The sequence below is a fragment of the Scyliorhinus torazame genome, chromosome 8, assembly GCF_047496885.1.
Source record: "Scyliorhinus torazame isolate Kashiwa2021f chromosome 8, sScyTor2.1, whole genome shotgun sequence".
Lineage (NCBI taxonomy): Eukaryota > Metazoa > Chordata > Chondrichthyes > Carcharhiniformes > Scyliorhinidae > Scyliorhinus > Scyliorhinus torazame.
The window spans coordinates 271865424-271887532 of record NC_092714.1 but is presented as its reverse complement, the minus strand read 5'-3'; the positions used below and the strand labels follow the sequence as shown (position 1 = coordinate 271887532).

The 22109-nt window shown below is 55.0% G+C and overlaps 1 protein-coding gene and 1 long non-coding RNA gene across 2 annotated transcripts in view; one reads left to right on the top strand and one right to left on the bottom strand.

Moving 5' to 3' along the window:
• Positions 1-22109, top strand: part of LOC140428653 (neurocalcin-delta-like) — a 62516-nt gene that overhangs the window by 15617 nt on the left and 24790 nt on the right. The gene's annotated exons all lie outside the window — the stretch shown is intronic.
• The window catches only part of LOC140428655 (uncharacterized), a 38005-nt gene continuing 19868 nt past the window's right edge, over positions 3973-22109 (bottom strand). Inside the window, exon 3 of the long non-coding RNA XR_011948825.1 lies at positions 3973-5247. This is a non-coding gene — a long non-coding RNA (uncharacterized lncRNA). The remainder of the gene's footprint in view (positions 5248-22109) is intronic.

Below are 22109 nucleotides of genomic sequence, written 5' to 3'. Positions count from 1 at the left end.
GCCAACTTGTGCACAGCAAGATTCCACAGCCCACAATAGAAACATGCCAGATCACTACTTTCAGACATATTACTTGAGGGATAAATATTGAGGAACATACCAGGGGCGAATCTCCATCCCTCCTTCAAATAATGATCTGGGATCTTTTACATCAACACAAGACAATCGCGAGCCTCGGTCTAATTCTACGAATGGGCGCAGGAGTCGCGAGGCGGCACATCGAGCTGGCTCCATTATTCAACGCCATCAGGTTTCATCACCGCCTTCAACTCCATTTTTCCACCTGCTTCCCAAACATTTAACTCCCTGAGAGAACCCAACAGTGCAGCACTCCCTCAGTACTGACCCTCTGACAGTGCGGCACTCCCTCAGTACTGACCCTCTGACAGTGCAGCACTCCCTCAGTACTGACCCTCTGACAGTGCAGCACTCCCTCAGTACTGACCCTCTGACAGTGCAGCACTCCCTCAGTACTGACCCTCTGACAGTGCGGCACTCCCTCAGTACTGACCCTCTGACAGTGCGGCACCCCCTCAGTACTGACCCTCTGACAGTGCAGCACTCCCTCAGTACTGACCCTCTGACAGTGCGACACTCCCTCAGTACTGACCCTCTGACAGTGCGGCACCCCCTCAGTACTGACCCTCTGACAGTGCAGCACTCCCTCAGTACTGACCCTCTGACAGTGCGGCGCTCACTCAGTACTGACCCTCTGACAGTGCAGCACTCCCTCAGTACTGACCATCTGACAGTGCAGCATTCCCTCAGTACTGACCCTCTGACAGTGCGGCACTCCCTCAGTACTGACCCTCTGACAGTGCAGCACTCCCTCAGTACTGACCCACTGACAGTGCAGCACTCCTTCAGTACTGACCCTCTGACAGTGCGGCGCTCCCTCAATACTGACCCTCTGACAGTGCAGCACTCCCTCAGTACTGACCCTCTGACAGTGCAGCACTCCCTCAGTACTGACCCTCTGACAGTGCGGCACTCCCTCAGTACTGACCATCTGACAGTGCGGCACCCACTCAGTACTGACCATCTGACAGTGCAGCATTCCCTCAGTACTGACCCTCTGACAGTGCGGCACTCCCTCAGTACTGACCCTCTGACAGTGCAGCACTCCCTCAGTACTGACCCACTGACAGTGCAGCACTCCTTCAGTACTGACCCTCTGACAGTGCGGCGCTCCCTCAATACTGACCCTCTGACAGTGCAGCACTCCCTCAGTACTGACCCTCTGACAGTGCAGCACTCCCTCAGTACTGACCCTCTGACAGTGCAGCACTCCCTCAGTACTGACCCTCTGACAGTGCAGCACTCCCTCAGTACTGATCCTCTGACAGTGCAGCACACCCTCAGTACTTACCCTCTGACAGTGCAGCGCTCCCTCAGTACTGACATTCTGACAGTGCAGCACTACCTCAGTACTGACGCTCTGACAGTGTAGCACTCCCTCAGTACTGACCCTCTGACACTGCAGCATTCCCTCAGTACTGACCCTCTGACAGTGCAGCACTCCCTCAGTACTGACCCTCTGACAGTGCAGCACTCCCTCAGTACTAACCCTCTGACAGTGCGGGGCTAACTCAGTACTGACCCTCTGACAGTGCAGCACTCCCTCGGTACTGACCCTCTGATAGGGCAGCGCTCCCTCAGTACTGACCCTCTGACAGTGCAGCTCTCCTTCAGTACTGACCCTCTGACAGTGCAGCTCTCCCTCAGTACTGTCCCTCTGACAGTGCAGCACTCCCTCAGTACTGACCCTCTGACAGTGCAGCTCTCCCTCAGTACTGACACTCTGGCAGCGCAGCACTCCCTCAGTACTGACCCTCTGACAGTGCAGCTCTCCCTCAGTACTGACTCTCTGGCAGTGCAGGGCTCCCTCAGTACTGACTCTCTGACAGTGCAGCACTCCCTCAGTACTGACCCTCTGACAGTGCAGCACTCCCTCAGTACTGACCCTCTGACAGTGCAGCACTCCCTCAGTACTGACCCTCTGACAGTGCAGCTCTCCCTCAGTACTGACACTCTGGCAGCGCAGCACTCCCTCAGTACTGACCCTCTGACAGTGCAGCTCTCCCTCAGTACTGACTCTCTGGCAGTGCAGGGCTCCCTCAGTACTGACTCTCTGACAGTGCAGCACTCCCTCAGTACTGACCCTCTGACAGTGCAGCACTCCCTCAGTACTGACCCTCTGACAGTGCAGCGCTCCCTCAGTACTGACTCTCTGACAGTGCAGCACACCCTCAGTACTGACCCACTGACAGTGCAGCACTCCCTCGGTACCGACGTTCTGACAGTGCAGCACTCCCTCAGTACTGACCCCCTGACAGTGCAGCACTCCCTCAGTACTGACCCTCTGACAGTGCAGCACTCCCTCAGTACTGACCCCCTGACAGTGCAGCACACCCTCAGTACTGACCCACTGACAGTGCAGCACTCCCTCAGTACCGACCCTCTGACAGCGCAGCACTCCCTCAGTACTGACCATCTGACAGTGCAGCACTCCCTCAGTACTGACCCTCTGACAGTGCAGCACTCCCTCAGTACTGACCCTCTGACAGTGCGGCACTCCCTCAGAACTGACCCTCTGACAGTGCAGCACTCCCTCAGTACTGACCCACTGACAGTGCAGCACTCCTTCAGTACTGACCCTCTGACAGTGCGGCGTTCCCTCAATACTGACCCGCTGACAGTGCAGCACTCCCTCAGTACTGACCCTCTGACAGTGCAGCACTCCCTCAGTACTGACCTTCTGACAGTGCAGCACTCCCTCAGTACTGACCCTCTGACAGTGCAGCACTCACTCAGTACTGACCCTCTGACGGTGCAGCATTCCCTCAGTACTGACCCTCTGACAGTGCAGCACACCCTCAGTACTGACCCTCTGACAGTGCAGCACTCCCTCTGTACTGACCCTCTGACAGTGCAGCACTCCCTTAGTACTGACCCTCTGACAGTGCTGCACTCCCTCAGTACTGACCCTCTGCCAGTGCAGCGCTCCCTCAGTACTAGCCCTCTGACAGTGCAGCACTCCCTAAGTTCTGACCCTCTGACAGTGCGGCACTCCCTCACTACTGACCCTCTGACAGTGCAGCGCTCCCTCAGTTCTGACCCTCTGACAGTGCAGCACACCCTCAGTACTGACCCTCTGACAGTGCAGCACTCCCTCAGTACTGACCCTCTGACAGTGCGGAGCTAACTCAGTACTGACCGTCTGACAGTGCAGCACTCCCTCAGTACTGACCCTCTCACAGTGCGGCACTCCCTCAGTACTGACCCTCTGACAGTGCAGCACTCCCTCAGTACTGACCCTCTGACAGTGCAGCGCTCCCTCAGTACTGACACTCTGACAGTGCAGCACTACCTCAGTACTGACACTCTGACAGTGCAGCACTCCCTCAGTACTGACCCTCTGACACTGCAGCACTCCCTCAGTACTGACCCTCTGACAGTGCAGCACTCCCTCAGTACTGACCCTCTGACACTGCAGCACTCCCTCAGTACTGACCCTCTGACAGTGCAGCACTCCCTCAGTACTGACCCTCTGACAGTGCAGCACTCCCTCAGTACTAACCCTCTGACAGTGCAGCACTCCCTCAGTCCTGACCCTCTGACAGTGCAGCACTCCCTCAGTACTGACCCCCTGACAGTGCGGCACTCCCTCAGTACTGACCCTCTGACAGTGCAGCACTCCCTCAGTACTGACTCCCTGACAGTGCAGAACTCCCTCTGTACTGCCCTGGGTGCAGCACAGTGCCACAGTGGTAGCATTGCAGTCTCACGGCGCCGAGGTCCCAGGTTTGATCCCGGCTCTGGGTCACTGTCCGTGTGGAGTTTGCACATTCTCCCCGTGCCTGCGCGGGTTTCGCCCCCACAACCCAAAGATGAGCAGTGTACGTAGATTGGGCACGCTAAATTGCCCCTTAACTGGAAAAAATGTTTGAGTACTCTAATTTAATTTTTTTATATAGTTCTGCCCTGGGAATGTCAGCCACAATTTGATGCTCAGCTTCTAGAGTGCTGGATCTGTGTCCTCTGGTAACAAGCAGTAAAAAAAAAAATACTTTGTAGAAATAAAAGCTCTTTGAAATGCAGTTGCTTGTAGCGTCGATCATAAATCTGTCTGCGCCTTGCAGCAGGTCTCTGCCTGTCGAGGGCTGTTGGGCTGTGGTGCGATGTATCTCAGTGAGTTGCTCCAAAGCATCGTGTGTTTCTGGGTATGACACCATCCCTGTTGTTCTGGTGTGTCACAACGTGGGGTAATCATGCTTTGGCAGCAAGATCTGCTTTCAGTGATCTTTATTGTAAATTCTCTCGTGGGCGAGGGTGCTCAGTGGTGAATCCAGCATTTTTAACCCCCATCCCTAATTGCCCTGCAGAAGGTGGTGGTTGAGCATTGCGGTGCTGTGTGGTTTTCATTTTATTCGTTCATGGGTTGTGAGCGTCGCTGGGTCAGCATTTATTGTCAAACCCGAGGGCGTTTAAGAGTCAACCAGATTGCTGTGTATCTGGAGTCACTTGTAGGCCAGACCAGGTAAGGACGGCAGATTTCCTTCCCTAAAGGACATGAGTGAACCAGATGGGTTTTTACGACAAGCGACAATGGTTTCCTGGTCATCATTAGACTTTGAATTACAGATTTTTACTGAATTCAAACTTCACCATCTGCCCTGGTCCACAGAGCATCACCCTGGGTCTCTGCATTAGTCATCCAAGGACAATACCTCTGCTCCACTGCCCTCTCTGGTACACCCACTGTGCTGTTAGGGAGAGAGTTCCAGAATTGTGACCCAGTGACAGTGAAGGAACGGCGATACATTTCCCAGTCAAGGTGATGAGTGACTCGGAGGGGAACCTCCAGGTGGTGGGGTTCCCAGGTATCTGCTGCTCTTGTCCTTCTAGATGGTAGTGGTCGTGGGTTTGGAAGGTGTTGTCTAAGGAACCTTGGTGAGCTGCTGTAATGCATCTTGAAGATGGCTGCGACTGTGCATCGGTGATGGAGGGAGTGGATGTTTGCAGATGGGATGTGATCAAGCGGACTGCGTTGTCCTGGATGGTGTCGAGCTTCTTGAGCGTTATTGGAGCTGCACTCGTCCAGGCAAGTGGAGAGTATTCCATCACACTCCTGACTTGTAGCTGGTGGACAGGCTTTGGGATTGGATTGGATTGTGTTTGTTTATTGTCGCGTGTCCCGAGGTACAGTGAGAAGTATTGTTTTGCGTAGAATCCAGACAGACCATTCTGTACATGGAAAAAAACACATAAATACACAATGTAAATAAATAGACACAGGCATTGGGTGAAACACAGAGTGTAGTACTACTCAGTAAAGGAGATGTGTGAAGAAATCAGGGAGCCAGGAGGTGACTTACCCACCACAGGATTCCCAGCCTCTGACCTGCTCTTGTAGCCACAGTATTTACGTGGCTGGGTCCGGTTCAGTTTCTGGTCAATGGTAACCCTCAGGATATTCATAGTGAGGATTCAGTGATGGTAAAACTGTTGAATGTCAGGAGCAGATGATTAGATTCTCCCCTGATGGAGATGATCATTGCCTGGGCTTGTGTGCCACTAATATTGCTTCCCACTTGTCAGCGCAGTCCTGGATGTTGACCGGGTCTTGCCATGTATGAGTGTGGGCTGCTCCAGTATCTGAGGAGTTGGGAATGTTAATAAATACTTTGCAAACATCAGCAAACACCCCCACTAGACTTTATGATGGAGGAAAAGCCTTTGATGAAGCAGCTGAAGATGGTTGTGTTTCGGGCACTACGCTGAGGAACTCCTGCAGTGATGTCCTGGGACTGAGGTGACTGACCTCCAACAACCACTTTCCATTGTGCTAGAGATGACTGCAACAAATGGAGAAGTTCCCCCCCCCCCCCCCCCCTGATTTCCTTTGACTCCAATTTTGCTAGGTCTACTTAATGCCACATTTGGTCAAATTCTGTCTTATTGTCAAGGGCAGTCGCTGTTATCTCAACCCACCCCAGCTCACCCCGTGTTCGGACCAAGGCTGTAATGAGTTCAGGGGCTGAGTGACCCTGGCGGAACCCAGACTGAGATTCAGTGAGCAGGTTATTGCTGTGTAATTGTCGCTTGACCCTACTGCCGACGACACCTTCCATCATTTGACTGATGGACAGAAATTGGTCAGGATAGATTCGCCCTGCTGTTATCTTGTTTGCGTTATTTGTATTTGCGGTGATGTATATTAGCAGATGGTGCAGCATGGTGTAATTTGAGATTTCCTCACTAAGGCTCATGGGGGTTTTGATCTCAGCTATCACCTCACTCACAAAACAGGAACTACTGAACTCTGTTTGTGTATCGGTTTTGCTCTACTTCCGACTTTGTGTACAAACTGGCTGCCACATTTCCTACATAACAGCACTTCAAAAATCCTTCATTGGCTGGGAAGGGATATCGTTGAGACATCCTAGGGTTGTGAAGGTGCTATGTAAATGCAGGGGCCTATTTTCTTGTTTATTTAGCTAGGGTTTGATGATTCTTCTTTCATATATTTGTTAGAAAAGATAATCTGCCACCCCCATCCCTAAGATATTTAAATTAAATTTGAAAGGTGACCGTAGCCTGGGCTTGTGTGGCACTAATATTGCATCCCATTGGTCAGCCCAATCCTGGATGTTGACCGGTTCATGCTGTATATGAACATGGGCTGTTTCAGTATCTGTGAAGCTGCGAATGTTAATGCTGATAATAGTGCAGTTAGTAATTTCATAATCTGTGGTGATGCTGAGTAATATCTGAGATCCGCCTGAGAGGGCAGGTGGGTCCTCAGCTTACCAACTCATCCGAAAAACAGCATCTCTGACAGGGCAGAACTCCATCAATCCTGCCCCACCAAGCACTCATACACCATTGAAATGAAAAATGAAAATCGCTTATTGTCACAAGTAGGCTTCAAAATGAAGTTACTGTGAAAAGCCCCTAGTCGCCACATTCCGGCGTCTGTTCAGGGAGGCTGTTACGGGAATCGAACCGTGCTGCTGGCCTGCCTTGGTCTGCTTTCAAAGCCAGCGATTTAGCCCTGTGCTAAACAGCCCCAGTAACAGTGCTGCTCTGTTACTGCAGCACTCCCCCAGGACTGCCCCCCTCGACAATGCAGCACTCCCTCAGTACTGACCCTCTGACAGTGCAGCACTCCCTCAGTACTGACCCTCTGACAGAGCGGCACTCCCTCAGTACTGACCCTCTGACAGTGCAGCACTCCCTCAGTACTGATCCTCTGATAGTGCGGCGCTCCCTCAGTACTGACCCTCTGACAGTGCAGCACTCCCTCAGTACTGATCCTCTGATAGTGCGGCGCTCCCTCAGTACTCACCCTCTGACAGTGCAGCACTCCCTCAGTACTGACCCTCTGACAGTGCGGCGCTCCCTCAGTACTGACCCTCTGGCAGTGCAGCGCTCCCTCAGTACTGATCCTCTGGCAGTGCAGGACTCCCTCAGTACTGACCCTCTGACAGTGCAGTACTCCCTTAGTACTGACCCTCCGACAGTGCGGCACTCCCTCAGTACTGACCCTCTGGCAGTGCAGCACTCCCTCAGTACTGACACTCTGACAGTGCAGCTCTCCCTCAGTACTGACCGTCTGACAGTGTGGCACTCCCTCAGTACTGACCCTCTGACAGAGCGGCACTCCCTCAGTACTGACCCTCTGACAGTGCAGCGCTCCCTCAGTATTGACCCTCTGACAGTGCAGCTCTCCCACAGTACTGACCCTCTGACAGTGCAGCTCTCCCTCAGTACTGACCGTCTGACAGTGCAGCACTCCCTCAGTACTGACCCTCTGGCAGTGCGGCTCTCCCTCAGTACTGACCCTCTGACAGTGCAGCACTCCCTCAGTACTGACCCTCTGGCAGTGCAGCACTCCCTCAGTACTGACCCTCTGACAGTGCAGCACTCCCTCAGTACTGACCCTCTGGCAGTGCGGCTCTCCCTCAGTACTGACCCTCTGACAGTGCAGCACTCCCTCAGTACTGACCCTCTGGCAGTGCAGCACTCCCTCAGTACTGACCCTCTGACAGTGCAGCAGTCCCTCAGTACTGACCCTCTGACAGTGCAGCACTCCCTCAGTACTGACCCTCTGACAGTGCAGCACTCCCTCAGTACTGACCCTCTGGCAGTGCAGCACTCCCTCAGTACTGACCCTCTGACAGTGCAGCACTCCCTCAGTACTGACCCTCTGACAGTGCAGCACTCCCTCAGCACTGACCCTCTGACAGTGCGGCTCTCCCTCAGTACTCACTCTCTGACAGTGCTGCACTCCCTCAGTACTGACCCTCTGACAGTGCGGCACTCCCTCAGTACTGACCCTCTGACAGTGCAGCACTCCCTCAGTACTGACCCTCTGACAGTGCAGCACTCCCTCAGTACTGACCCTCTGACAGTGCGGCACTCCCTCAGTACTGACCCTCTGACAGTGCTGCACTCCCTCAGTACTGACCCTCTGACAGTGCGGCACTCCCTCAGTACTGACCCTCCCACAGTGCAGCACTCCCTCAGTACTGACCCTCTGACAGTGCAGCACTCCCTCAGTACTGACCCTCTGACAGTGCGGCACTCCCTCAGTACTGACCCTCTGACAGTGCAGCACTCCCTCAGTACTGACCCTCTGACAGTGCAGCACTCCCTCAGTACTGACCCTCTGACAGTGCGGCACTCCCTCAGTACTGACCCTCTGACAGTGCGGCACTCCCTCAGTACTGACCCTCTGACAGTGCAGCACTCCCTCAGTACTGACCCTCTGACAGTGCAGCACTCCCTCAGTACTGACCCTCTGACAGTGCAGCACTCCCTCAGTACTGACCCTCTGACAGTGCGGCACTCCCTCAGTACTGACCCTCTGACAGTGCGGCACTCCCTCAGTACTGACCCTCTGACAGTGCAGCACTCCCTCAGTACTGACCCTCTGACAGTGCAGCACTCCCTCAGTACTGACCCTCTGACAGTGCGGCACTCCCTCAGTACTGACCCTCTGACAGTGCGGCACTCCCTCAGTACTGACCCTCTGACAGTGCGGCACTCCCTCAGTACTGACCCTCTGACAGTGCAGCACTCCCCCAGTACTGACCCTCTGACAGTGCAGCACTCCCTCAGTACTGACCCTCTGACAGTGCAGCACTCCCTCAGTACTGTCCTGTCGTGGGCAATGACCTAATCCCTCAGTACTTGTCTGGAAATGTGAACCTCGATTTAGTGCCTTGAAAACTCTTGAGTGAAATTGATCCATGATCGCCTGACTCAGCTGTGAGAATGTTACCAATAGCCACGGGCAGGGATTGAGCTCCTAACTGCTGTGAGCAACACCCCGTGTGTTTGTTGAACATCGATTCTTGTCTCAGTTGTAATAATCCACTCAAGCAAACCTTAACCAAGAATCGTGGAGGATGAGAAGGCGAAAGATCATTTAAAGATATAAACATGTCTTTCTTGTTTTATAAAATGAAACTTTCTAGTTTCCGTTGCTTTCTCACTAAACTGCACCTTACACATAAGACTTTGATTGTATTTATTTTGTAACCTGAGTGACATTTTGCACTGGTAGAAGGAAGTATAAAATAATTAAATCAGGTTATGATGTGAATTTGGGGAAGAGGAACTCTGCTGTTTGGTTTAGACCCCCGATGTGGACATTTGCAGCACTTCCTGGTTAGAGGTCTGTAAGCTCATCTATTTTTGGTTCGAACTCGCCTCCCTCCTTCCCGCCCTCCCTTTCACCATTGGCAACCTGAGCCACGGCTTTCAGAATTCCCCCCCCCCTCAATCTCTCTCTCTTCTCCTTTACAACTCCCCCGGCAACTGATCACTTGTTCTAATTTCGATAGCAGTTTTTACTTTGCTGATATGTCCTGTGAAACGTGGTGGAACGTCTCACTGCGCTGATGGCGCAGTGCGAAGGTGGAGCAGCAGAATTAGTATTTACTGGGTAGCCGATGGAGGGAGAGACGAGGAGGGACAGTTGGAAGCACCCGATGAGGCCTCCTGGAATATCTCCCGCACACAGTTCGCAACTGAAGGACAGGTCTACTGTGGCTAATAATGTAGCTACGTATAGCAACAGACTTTGCTCAGAGAGTGGGGCTATCATAGTTAGTCGAGCATGAATATAGTGGAGAGGTGAGAGGAACCAGCTGCTGTGTTCGAGAGAGTAGGTGATTATGTATCTCATATTAGTTCATCAAACTGTGTAAATATGAACAACTGGATATAGCTATCATCAGCTGAAATTTCAACATCTTTCTCTCTTCCTCAAGTCCATTGATTTTAAACCTAGTTTTGCTGATATATAAAGTTGTCCTACCTTATATGTCAGAAGATAGAGCCAGTTATTTCCACCAGATTTCTGGTGGCCATATGTTAAAGTCAAATATTCTTCTGAATAATAATAATCTTTATTAGTGTCCCAAGTAGGCTTACATTAACACTGCAATGAAGTTACTGCGAAAATCCCCTAGTCGCCACATTCCAGCGCCTGTTCGGGTACACAGAGGGAGAATCCAGAATTTCCAATTCACCGAACAAGCACGTCTTTCGGGACTTGTGGGAGGAAACCGGAGCACCCGGAGGAAACCCACGCAGGCACGGGGAGAACGTGCAGACTCCGCGCAGACAGTGACCCAAGCCGGGAATCGAACCCGGGGCCCTGGAGCTGTGAAGCAACAGTGCTAACCACCTTTCCTGTCATACTCCAAGTCCCACTGACTCACAGGACAAGCCTTGGCTCAAATATTACTGACACAGAGTGGGTGGGGGGGGATGTTACCCCCCCCCGCCCCTGCCTGGTTAACAGTGAGTGTGTGGGCAGCTGCAGTGGCTGGAATGTTGTGGTCCCATGGTGGTGGGGCCTGCTGCAGGAGGGTCGACGGCCCAGCTAAAAGTCCATTGACGTTTGACGAGACACGTCAATCGCAGCGGCGAGTGGGATTGGAAAGTGCCACTCAATGAAACAGGATCCTTGCCCACTGCGTCCAGTCCTCACCTGGGCAGCTCTTACATTTAGGCAGTAAGGGCATTTGCAAACCTCAGAATTCCCCAAAGCACCTGACAGCCAACGCAATACCTTTGTAGTGTCGCCGTGGCTGGAATGTGGGAAATACAAACAGCCAATTTCCACACAGCAAGATCCCATAAACAGCAATGCGATAATAACCTGAAAATCGGTTTATGTGGCATTGAGAGATAATTCTTGGCCATGACAGAGAGGAAAGCTCCCAATCTAATGATGGGGCTCCGCCTCTACCAGGGGGAAGTGCCAATGGCAAGGTTCACTTGTGGTATTTAGAACCGGGCGGCATGGCGCGTAAGGAGTGGGTGGAGTTAAGTAAAGTCACCAAAGGCATGACGGTGGACTGCCAGTTGTGCCACTGGCTGGAGTGGGGCATCCATCAGGGCCGGGGTAAAGGAGCCGTGCAGTCAGGGTGCCCCCCAGGACCGGGATGTCCAGGCATGGAACGCCATTGCCACGGTCTGCAAGGCAGCCACCTGGCTGCGCGCCCCACCGCCTGCCGACGTGTTCTGCGAATGTGCAGAGAGTGACGGGCCGTATGGATGCCCCCGACCCCGCCAGGCCATGTCCCCAGGAACCCCACACCCAGCCGCCCAATCAGCGGGACACGAGGAGAGGGGGTGAGGACGCACCCCGAACAGAGGTCGCATGCACCGTGGCCTGGCACACTGACCCCGTGTTGGACCCTCAATAATGACGCTTAGAGAGTAAACGGTAAAGAAGGCTTTAATAAGCTAAGAACTAGCCTGGTGCCGAGACGGGTGCTAACTGGGTGCCGCCCACAAGGCGGCCCCTTATATACGACTCACAGATGGGCGGAGCCAGAAGCAGAGTTCCCCAGGGTTCCAAACCCTGTCTTAAAGGGGACATCACCTTACATGATGATAAGGGTACAGTAGTACAGTAACCGTTCATCACATTCACCCCCTGTTTTTAAAAAAAGTCCGGCGGGGGTGAAGTGCCATCATAAGTCCATCCATCTCGGCGGCCTGATTGTCCTCATCGACCTCCTCAACTCAGGCAGTGGTGCGGCCGTCTCGGGCGTCTTAGTTGAGGGTATGTCCGGGAGCACGGTGGTCAGAGCCTTGGTCCGGGACGGGGTAGGGGATCGGGGCTCAAGGGAAATAGCTGGGGCTGGGGGTAGCGGTGACAGCGGCGGCGGGGTGTGTAGAGAGGGGGTGCTAGGGGGCGCGCGCGGTAGGTGCCCACCAACGGGGAGTGGGGCCGGGAGGCGGTGGTGTTGTAGTGGGTGCCGGATCCCGCAGGGGAGCTGCGAGGGAGGGGGCATCTGTAGTGGGGGAACCAGCGGGTGCCAGATCCCGGAGGGAAACCGTATCTTGCCTGCCGTCGAAGTCCATCGCCCTTTGGAAGACGGAGACCCCATTTGTGACGCCGAAGGGGACCCGGAAGGAAGTGAAGAGCCGGCCGGCTGCTTCGAAGGCAGTGTAGGGGCGGCCTTTCGGCCAGATGGGGAGCTGGTGGGAGGCGGATTTGCGGTCGACCATGGAAAATACTCGGTATTGGGCGATCCGATTTACCATTTCCACGATGCGAGGAAGAGGGTACGAATCAAGCTGCGTGAATCGGTTTATGGTCTGGCTATAACCCACGACCATCCGTTTCTTATCCACGGACCGGACTACCACCACTTGTGCTCTCCAGGGGATGTTGCTAGCCTCGATGACCCCCTCTCCCAGTAAACGCTGGACCTCTGACTTGATAAAAGTCATATCTTGGGCACTGTAGCGCCGGCTCCTGGTGGCGACGGGCTTACAGTCGGGCGTGAGGTTCGCGAATAGAGAGGGGGGTGCGACTTTCAGTGTCGCAAGGCTGCATACCGTGAGGGGGGCAAGGGTCCACCGAACTTCAGTGTCAGGCTTCGGTGGCTGCACTGGAAATCCAGTCCAAGCAGTAGGGGGCGCAGAGGTGAGGGAGGATATACAGTTTGAAACGGGTGTATTCGGCGCCCTGGATCGAGAGATCCGCGATACAGTACCCCTTGATTTGTACCGAGTGGGACCCGGATGCGAGGGCTATCTTTTGGGATGCGGGATGGGTGCGCAAGGAGCAGCGCCTTACCGTTTCTGGATGAATAAAGCTCTCCGTGCTCCCGGAGTCGAAGAGGCATGAAGTGTCGCGCCCGTTGACTTGGACCATCATCATTGAGTTCTGCAGATGTTTTGGCCGAGTTCGGTCGAGGGTGATCGCACCCACTCGCGGATAGTCCGAGTCCTCAGCCGAGTCGGACTCTTAAAATGGCCGCCGCCGTCGGTCGCACGTGTCGGGTCGAGAAGATGGCCGCCGACAAGATGGCCGCTCCCATGATTCGCACGAGGCGGATGACGCGTCAGAAGGGGGCGTGTCGGGTCGATGCGCAGCCGCATTGCGAGGCCTGCGGGCCTGAGAACCTGATTTTCGGGCCGGTAACAAATTCGATTCCCCCGAGCGCTGCCAGCAGGTAGAGAGCAGATGCCTGGCATGTACCTCGTTGATGGGTATGACGAACCGCTTGTGGAGCAACTTGACCGCCTCTTCATAGGTAGTCGCCTTTTCGAGCGTGGCAGAAATTCTGTGACACACCCGGGCGTGGAGTAGGCGCAGCTTGCGTGGCTCCAGGATGGGAGTCTCTGAGGAGTCCAGGTAGGCCTCGAAATATCGAAGCCAGTATTTAAAAATTTATTTTGCCTCCGGTGTCCGTGCTTCCAGATTGAGCTTCTCTGGTTTTAGGCCTGCGTCCATCCTGATGTAGTTTAGCTTATTAAATTGTTGTACCCTCAATAACGACGCTTAGAGAGTAAACGGTAAAGAAGGCTTTAATAAGCTAAGAACTAGTCTGGTGCTGAGACGGGTGCTAACTGGGTGCTGCCCACAAGGCGGCCCCTGAGATAAGACTCCCAGGTGGGCGGAGCCAGAGGCGGAGTCCCCCAGGGTTCCAAGCCTGGTCTTAAAGGGGACATCACCTTACATGATGATAAGGGTACAGTAATACAGTAACCGTTCATCACACCCCGCTAGGGCTGGTGCCCCACGAGTGGCACTACCAGCCAGCCCCCACTCCCTCTCAGGAGCATCAGCTGTCACCATGCTCCGCCTGCCCACTGCACCTCACCCACCCTGCCCCCGGACAGGTTGGCACAACCCATGCGTCGCACAGAGGACCCACAGCACACTACAGCTACAGTCCCAATGGGTGACCATCCTGCCCACCCAGCCCCAGCCTCAGTCCTTGCCCAGATGCATGGCTCGGTCCAGTGGCACAAGGTGACCCCCCTGGCGGGGTAGCATGCAGTCCACCCAAGGAGGGCACCAACAGTAGACCCCACAAAGGGGGCAGAAGAGTGACGCTGGCAGGGACGGGCAGCGGGGCAGGGGTGGGGTGTTATTGAGGAATGGCTGGGGGCGTTGGAGCCAGGATTGGAAGGAGGGAGGGAGACAGGAGGGACTGCAGTGTAGCCCATTGGACCAGGTTGGACATGGGGTACTCACCAGGCTGACGTGTCCCATACCCCCTGCAGAAAAAGATTTCGCTCTCCAGCGGGATGAGGTTGGTATTTGCCTGGCTGTCGCAGTCTGGGGAGGCACTGAGGCTGCATAAGCAGGAGCTGCTTGGGCAGGTGCCTGCCCCAGAGGAGCAGGGGCCAGCCGGTGAGGATGGAGACCCGGCCGCCCAACAGATCTGGGAGGTGAAGGGGAGGAGCGTCAGACCTCATGTATATGGGCAGCGCCTGGCGTACGAAGGCCTTCCGGAACGAGCGTGCTGCCGATGACGAGGGCTCAACAGAGATCCGTGTCGGATCATGGTGCACCTGGCTCCATTGGAGTATGGGGGAGGACACCCGCTCCTGGTGACCATCAAGGTGACGGTCGCCCAGAACGTTTTTGCCACAGAGTCCTTCCAGGTGCCGAGTGGACACCTGTCTGGAATCTCCCAGATCTCCGTGTGCAGGTGCACCACGCCATGACGGGTGCTCTATTTGCACAGGCAGCGCAGTATGTCATCTTCAATCTGGACCAAGTCCATCAGGTTGCCCGGGCAGCGGGTTTTGCTGCGATTGTGGCATGCCCCAGGTCCAGGGGGTGATCGACGGGCCACATGTCTCCCTGGGGGCAGCAATGCGCACTTGGCTGCACCTCACGCACGTCTGCGCCCAATACCCGGGCAGCGTCCACGACGCTTTCGTCTTGGTTTACTCAACAGTTCCTGACACCTTCAAGGTGAACCCATGAGCGCGGGATTGGTTCTTAGGCGACAGGGGTTATCCGCTGCGGTCGTGGCTGATGACCTGTCCGGAGGCCTCAGACCGATGGGGGAACCACTACAACGACGCCCAGGCAACGAGGAGCGTCATTGAACAATGCACCAACATCCTCACGCTGCAGTTCAGCCCTAGGAGGGTCTGCCATATTGTGGTGACCTGCTGTGACCTCCACAACACTGCACTGCAGAGGGGCAACATGCTGGAGGAGGAGGGGGAGGAACGTCATGCCTTGTCCGATGATGAGGGTGTGAAGGGTGGCCAGACGGACAGGGCATGGGGCCCTGCCAGGCCAGGATGCTGCACAACCTGTGCGCCAGGGCCGCCGTGCACGGGACTACTTGGTCGCCTCCAGGTTCACGGACTAGGGGGCCCAGCCACCGGCAGCTGAACCGTCCCGTTCCACCCCCACAACGCACCCCCCACTCCTCCCCTCACGGTATCCTCGCCCTCCGAACACCTCGCCCCTCCCACCAGCTGTGCTGCAGGGTGGTGGCCCTGGGGTTGGCAGCATCAGCGGGCCTGCTCCATGGGGTGAAGGATGGTGTAAACCCTCTCTGCAATGAGCTCTGGTGCTCTGCAATGTCTGACTCCCGCCCCGGTGTCACGTTCCACTGTCTGCCTGGGTGAACCCTGCGATGCACGATCAATGACCACTAAAGCGAGGTTGTAGTCCAACTGAAGGCTTTAATAAGCGAGATGTTTCCCCCAGCAGTTCAGGTACAGAATCAAGGCTGCTGGGGCGGCACGGGCTCTTATACCCCACCTTGCAGGGCGGAGCTACCATACAGTTGATCAATAGGAAACATACAATACCTACCAATGGTGTTCCAGCATTACCAGGTACCGTAATACCTCTACACAGACTACCACACCCTGCATGTGTGCTGCCCATTCCATCACACTGGCCCACAGTCCTTCTGGGGGGGGTGGGGGTGGTGACATCAGTGTGGGGTGATGGAACCACACCGGCTCCCACACACCCTGGCCCCCTCCCCAACCGACCGGCGCACCCTCTGCACCCAGCCTAGCCCATCCCCATACCTTACGGACAGTTCGGAACATCAGTGAATGGGTGTTTTTTCTTAAATATTTCTTTATTCTCCTCCTTTTTTGCATTTTCTCCCAAATTTACGCCCACCAACAATAAACAATAATCAGTAACAAATATGTCAATTCCCGTATCAATAACACCAATCCCATCCTCCCACCAAATCCCAAACATTAGCCCGCATGTTCACATAAACAAATGACAAAAAGGAATCAGGAATCACCCCTAGTCACCATTAACACACACCGCCCCCCTCCCCCCAACCCTCCCAACCACCCCCCGCCTAATGTTTGGTGTTATCCAATTCTTGAAAGTGCAGAATGAATAATGCCCATGAATTGTAGAACCCCTCCATCCTTCCCCTCAGTTCAAACTTAACCTTCTCAAGAGTCAAGAATTCCAACAGGTCCCCCCACCACGCCAGGGCACAGGGTGGAGAGGCTGCTCTCCATCCCAACAGGATCCGCCTTCGGGCGATCAACGAGGCGAAGGCTATAACATCTGCCTCCGCCCCCGTTTCCAACCTTGGCCGGTCCGACACCCCGAATATGGCCTCCTGGGGACCCGGGTCCAGATTCACGTGCACCACTTTAGAAATTACCCTAAAAACCTCCTTCCAGTAATCCTCTAGCTTTGGACAGGACCAAAACATATCAACGTGATTAGCGAGGCCCCCCCGCAATGTTCACACACATCATCTACTCCTTCAAAGAATCGGCTCATCCTCGCCCTCGTGAGGTGTGCTCTGCATACCACCTTCAGCTGTATCAGCCCCAACCTCACGCACGAGGTGGAGGCGTTCACTCTCCGGAGCACCTCACACCAGAACCCCTCCTCCATATCCTCTCCCAGCTCTTCCTCCCACTTTGCTTTGATCCCTTCCAGTGGTGCCTTCTCCTCTTCCAAAATAGCTCCGTCAACCGTTGACACTACCCCCTTCTCCAGTCTCCCTGTCGTCAGCATCTCCTCCAGCAATGTGGAGGCTGGCTCCTCCGGGAAGTTCTGTATCTCCTTTCTGACAAAATCTCGAACCTGCATGTATCTAAACATATCCCCCTTCTCCAGCCCATAATTCGCTTCCAGCTCCTTCAATCCTGCAAACCGACTCCCAAGAAACAAATCTTTTAGTGTCTTAATCCCCTTCTCCTCCCATTTCCAAAAATTTCCATCCCACCTCCCTGGCTCAAATCTGTGGTTCCCCCGAATCGGCATTTCCCTTGACCCTGCCCCCAACCCGAAATGTTGGTGAAACTGCCTCCAAATTCTCAATGAAGCTATGATTACCGGACTCCCTGAGTATTTCCCCGGGGCTATCGGGAGCGGCGCTATTGCTAGTGCTTTCAATCCTGACCCCCAGCACAAACTCTCCTCCATTCTGACCCACTGGGAATCAACCCCTCTGGCCCAGCTCCGCACTTTCTCCACATTCGCCGCCCAGTAGTAGTATATCAGGTTCAGAAGACCCAAACCCTCTGCCTGCCTTCCCCTCTGTAGCAGCAGCTTGCTAACTCTGGCCACCTTCCCTCCCCATATGAACGACGTAATCCTTCCCTCAATCGCTCTGAAAAAAGCCTTTGGCAGGAAAATCGGCAGGCATTGAAAAATAAACAGAAATCGTGGCAACACGTTCATTTTAACCGCCTGTACCCGACCTGCCAGTGACAGAGGGAGACAATCCCACCTTGCCAGATCAGCTTTCACTCTCCCCACCAAACTAGAAATGTTGTACCTGCGGAGCCCCCCCCCCCCACTCCCGGGCAACCTGCACCCCCAGGTATCTAAAATGAGTCCCTGCCCTACGGAATGGCAGCCCCCCCGCCCACCCCTGCCCCCACACCCGGCCGAGATACCACAAAATACTCACTCTTGTCTAGATTTAGTTTGTACCCCGAGAAATACCCAAACACTCGAAGCAGCTCCAATATTCCCCCTATCGACACACTCGGTTCCAACACGTATAACAGCAAGTCATCAGCATAGTATAACCTGCCTGCTTACCATTGGCTGGGGACTAATGACAATCCCACAATCCTGTGGGAGTATGAGCTTCCCCAATGAGGGGGGCGGAGAAACCATTAGTAAACTCCTAGTATAAATAAAGCTGGCCAGTTCAGGAACCAGCAGGAAGGAGTGTGCAGCAAGGGAAGTTGCTGCTGCTGTTATATATATATATATGTTATTGTAAATAAATGTTATTATTTTGTATCCTTAAAACTCGTGCTGGATTCTTCGTGGCCCTCACAAAAGACACCCTATGCTCTATCCACCCCCCGCCCCCGCCCCCGCACTATTCCTTTCCATACCCTCGAACTTCTTAATGTGATGACCAACGGCTCAATCGCGAGTGCAAACAGCCGGGGGGGACATAGGACATCCCTGCCTAGTCCCACGGTGGAGAGAATAGTATCTCGAGCTGATGTTTGTGCGGACACTCGCCCTCGGCTCCTTATATAGTAGCTTTAACCAATTCACAAATCTTGGTCCAATCCCAAACCGCTCCAGAACTGCCATCAAGTACCCCCATTCTACCCGGCCAAACACCTTCTCAGTGTCCAATGCCACAGCCACCTCTGTTCAGTGAATGGGTGTTTAATGGTGACAGTGATATACACATTAACTGTGCCCTAGCCCCTAACACTACCCTATGTGCCCCACCCATGGCAACTTAACTGGTGACTAACTTTCCGTCTAGGCGGTCCCCCAGGCGGTGCATCAGAGTGGATACTGGCTGCAGCCATTCCCGCCCTGTGACCGAGATCCCCTTTGGCGGCCGTCCTCTGGAGCGACCAGCCTCGCATGAGTCAGGCCCTCTTCTGGATGTCACAGGTGGCGTGGTGCCACCCTGTTCTGCTGGCTACCCATCGGATGCACCAGGGACAGGTGGGAGGGGGGGCTCCTCCTTACTCGGGGTGCCTGATGGCCCCATGCCACTCCTTGGGATGGGGGTGAGGCTGGGCTGAGCTCCAAGGACTCTGACGTCACCTGGCACTGCCTGTCCTGGTGAACTGTGCTCACCTCGACCAGCATCTCAATGCTCATGGCCATGGAGCACAGGGACAGTGCCATGTCTCTCTGTGTCTGGTTCAGGTCAGCCAGTGACAGGCCAATACTCTTGATGCTTCCAGCCATGGCGTGTTGTGACTGGGGCAAGATCAGGAACACTGCTGCAATGTCCATGTTGCTCTGGTACATGGCTGCCTGTGACATGGCTGCCCTATCCTGTGCCTCGCCCACTGCCTGCACAGAGTGCCCCAGGCCTTGGGCATCCTGACCCATGGCCAATACCTTCTTCCCAAGGCCTCCACCATGGTGTTGGCCTGGGTGGCACGCATGGTCGGCTCAGCCTCCTGTTCTTGCAGGCAGTTGGTCTCCTTAAAACTGCAGCTGCAGGCGATGAATGGTTCCTGACACCCGTCATGTAGTCTTGGCTCTGCGACTGTATCTCCAACATCGATGGGACTGGTGTTTTTAGAGGCCCGAGACCTGTCTGGACGGCAGCTAGTTCCTGGGGTCGGGCCGCCCTCTGACTGTCCACCCCCTCGAGGGTCCCTATCTCCACCTGCTGTACCGCTGCGTGTGTGTGGTGCGCACCAGAGAGTTTCCGGGGCGTCTCTTCACTAACGGAGGTTAGTGTCTCTAGGGTGGTGGAGAGTGATAGCAGTGACAAGAAGCCAGTGTCATCTCTGGACATGTGCTGCGGGGTTGGGGGGGGGGGGGGGGGGACGGTCCTGCCGCACCACCCGGTAGGCTGCGGGCTTGGGGGGGTTGGGGGAGGGGGGGGGGGGGACCCCGGACGGTCCTGCCGCACCACCCGGTAGGCTGCGGGGGGGGGGGGGGGGGTGGGGGGGGGACCCCGGACGGTCCTGCCGCACCACGCGGTAGGCTGCGGGGTTGCGCAGGTCTGGAGGGAAGATCTTATGAGGAAAGGCTGAGGGATTTGAGTCTGTTTTCGTTAGAGAGAAGAAGGTTAAGAGGTGACTTAATTGAGGTATACAAGATGATCAGAGGATTAGATAGGGTGGACAGTGAGAGCCTTTTTCCTCGGATGGTGATGTCTAGCACGAGGGGACATAGCTTTAAATTGAGGGGAGATAGATATAGGACAGATGTCAGAGGTAGGTTCTTTACTCGGAGAGTAGTAAGGGCGTGGAACACCCTTCCTGCAACAGTAGTGGACTCGCCAACACTAAGGGTATTCAAATGGTCATTGGATAGACATATGGACGATAAGGGAATAGTGTAGATGGGCTTTAGAGTGGTTTCACAGGTCGGCGCAACATAGGGGGCCGAAGGGCCTGTACTGCGCTGTAATGTTCTATTCTATTCTATTCTAGGGGTGGGGGACACCAGCCGGTCCTGCCTCGTCGGGACGGGAAACTGCAGGACATAAGGTTACAGCGCGGGTGGGCGTGCTTTGGGGGGGGGGGGGGGGGGGGGGGGGGTGGTGACTCACGTACAATATGGACATCACAATGCATCGGGGGCTCACATGGTTGTGCCATGTCGACCTCCGCCTTGGCGACTGCCCGCTCTCCCAGCCCGCCGACTAGGTCCGTGGCGCCAAGGGGCCGCAGTTCCAGTGGGCCCCCCTCCGCCCTTTTCCCACACCCTGCGATTGTGGGCCGCCTTCTCCTGGGGGAACAGATAATGCGCAGTGTGAGACACTCGGACACGGGTAACATAGGGGGTCCGCAGCTGGTGGCCCGTGTGTGCAGGGCACCTGGCCATGGCGGGCGGTATGGATGTTGACATGTGCAGGGTGGGGTGCGAGGGGGCTGCTGGCAGGTACGGTGCTGTCGCCCTCTTGGGGGTGGTGCACGGTGTAGGGTAGGAGCGGTGTGGGACAGGGTGGTGCCAGGGGCATGGTGGTGGAGGTGACTCACCCTGGCCGTCCTAAAGAGGTTGTACAGCTTCTTCCGGCACTGCTGCTCGGTCCTGGCGGTGGGACCCACGGCGCTCACAGCCTCTGCCACCTGCGCCCAGGCAGGGGGGTGGCAGCCACCATCCCAAATCGGGGAGCAGGTTGTCCCGCCTCTGCTCCACGACATCCAGCAATATCTCCACCTCTGCATCTCGCGAATCTCGGGTCCACTCTCCGCAATGGCACCTTCTTGGCTGGAATGTGAGTGTGTGGGGAGCGCAGTGTTTATCGGCAGCTCCAGCTTGTCAGGCTCCCTAGTGCCAATCCCGACTCCAGCAAATCCGATGCCGGCTCTGTTGAATTCCACTAGCTCCACGTGGCGTGAGTGCTGGTCCATTAGAGGGCGGCACGGTAGCACAGTGGTTAGCACTGTTGCTTCACAGCGCCAGGGTCCCGGATTCGGATCACTGTCTGTGCGGAGTCTGCACATCCTCCCCGTGTGTGCGTGGGTTTCCTCCGGGTGCTCCGGTTTCCTCCCACAGTCCAAAGATGTGCAGGTCAGGTGGATTGGCCGTGATAAATTCCCTCTTAATGTCCAAAAGAAGGTTGGGTGGGGTTACTGGGTTATGGGGTCACGGGGATAGGGCGGAGGTGTGAGCTCAGGTAGGGTGCTATTTCTAAGGGCCGGTGCAGACTCGATGGCCCGAATGGCCTCCTACTGCACTGTAAATTCTATGATTCTATGATAGGGTAAAGGGGGTAAAAAGGTGAAATTAATGGTTCTATACTTAAATGCACATAACATTCGGCACAAAATAAATGAATTAATGGCAAACATTAAGATTAATGGGTATGATCTTATAGCCATTACAGACGTTTTGTAAGGACAGGCAGGAAGGAAAGGGG